This window comes from Gadus chalcogrammus, chromosome 21 (assembly GCF_026213295.1).
Source record: "Gadus chalcogrammus isolate NIFS_2021 chromosome 21, NIFS_Gcha_1.0, whole genome shotgun sequence".
Classification (NCBI taxonomy): domain Eukaryota; kingdom Metazoa; phylum Chordata; class Actinopteri; order Gadiformes; family Gadidae; genus Gadus; species Gadus chalcogrammus.
Window position 1 is genome coordinate 18,602,795 of NC_079432.1, and position 1,672 is coordinate 18,604,466.

The 1,672-nt window shown below is 53.1% G+C and overlaps 1 pseudogene; it reads right to left on the minus strand.

The window, feature by feature from the left end:
* Window positions 1-216: 216 nt before the first annotated feature.
* LOC130374236 (endonuclease/exonuclease/phosphatase family domain-containing protein 1-like) lies at window positions 217-1,054 on the minus strand (annotated as a pseudogene).
* Between the last annotated feature and the right edge of the window lie 618 nt (window positions 1,055-1,672).

Here is a 1,672-nt window from a genome sequence, read left to right on the forward strand (position 1 = left end):
TTTGGGTTTTTCTAATCGACGAGATGAGGTTTTGTATCTGTGGGGGTTGTTCCAACTCCGACCTCTTGTCCGACCATCTCCGATTTGACAGTTTCCCCGATCGGAGAAAGGATGGAGCAGGCTTTCGAGCCTGCAAACCCTCACGTTAGTTGTACTCACTCGTTCTCCAGTAGGGGCATACACACGACCTCTTTGACGCCAGGGTTGTTGGCCTTTTCACTGGAGCAGCGCTGAAGGTCCCAGGTGGCCAGGCGCACCGTGGCCCGGCTGTCCCGCGGGGCCCGGTGCCTCGCGGGGCCGCAGGGACACCATCTGCGTGGGTCCTCCCGGCGGGAGTCGAGGTCGTCGCTCCGGAGGCTGAACGAGGTTGGGCTCGGATGGGACCGACCCGTGTAGGTCAGCCCGCCGTTGGTATTGGTGGACGGAGTTCTTGAGCGCTCCACAAACACCTGGAAACGGATCTTGTCCAGTAGGGAGCAGTTTATGTGATCCGAACCAGGTCCTCGATGCTCTTGAACGGACCGTGTTGGGTCCGATATAGGCGACAATGTTCCGGGCGATTTTCTCCGTGATGCCGCGGATGCTCATGAGCTGCGGCGGGACGGCGGTGTTGATGTTCATGCCGCTGCAGGAGGACATATGCTCCGGGTCTCTCCGCAGGGAGGACGGGGAGTGCTGCGACGAACTGGTCCTACTCGACACGCAGATCTCCACTTTAATAATCTCCAGTTTGGTGGCGCCTATCCCACTCACCAGCGCTAGGTCCTCCACCTTCTTGAAGCCCCCGATGCAGTCCCGGTACTCCACGATGCTCCGCGCCATGGGGCGGTTGACACCGGGCAGGGGTCATGAGCTCTTCCTCCGTGGCCGTGTTGATGTTCAGCCGCTCCTGGCTCACCATAATTCTCCTGACACCACAACTCTATCTCCCTCCTATTACCATGGTGTCTCCGCCTTTTGGGTGGTTGCTGTTCTCCCTCACGGCTAGCTGGCTCAAAATTGTACGGAAGTGGTCCGAAACTGTTATCCATTGTTGTTATGTTGCCTATGTAGTCTATGATGATTAGACTGTCCATCTACCAATTCCTACGTCACGCGAAAACGAGCGTTTGAGATGCGGAAGTAAAATTGTATCACAAAAACGGCTCAAGATGCCACTTGTAGTGTAGATTTATTAATAAAAACTAAATAATCGTGTATTCGAATTTTTTTCCTATATGATTCTTCACTGCAGTATCTAACTTCCAATACGCACTTTAAGTTTCTTGCTCAGGGACACATCAACACTCTGCTAGGAGGAGCTGGGGATCGAACTAGCATCCAATCAGTTACAAGACTACAGCTCTAACACCTGAGCTAAGCCGACCTAGAGCATGTAGAAAATCCATTGACAGTGCTGGGAGAATTATGAATCAATCCAATCATGTGAACTTAGCACATGAGGAAGTCGATTCAGATCAGAAAGCTTACTTGTGAGACCACATGGAAATGCACCTTTTTCAACTGCGGAATGGAAGACAGACAGGCATGACGTGAAGAGAGACCAGCTCTCCAGGATTGAATCCCAAAAGAGCGATTCCACCTTTGCCACTTTCCGCTTGTGGAGCACCAGGGTGTTCGGGGCTGCGCAATATTCCATCGCATCCACCAAGCGCTCACACAGCGACAGAGG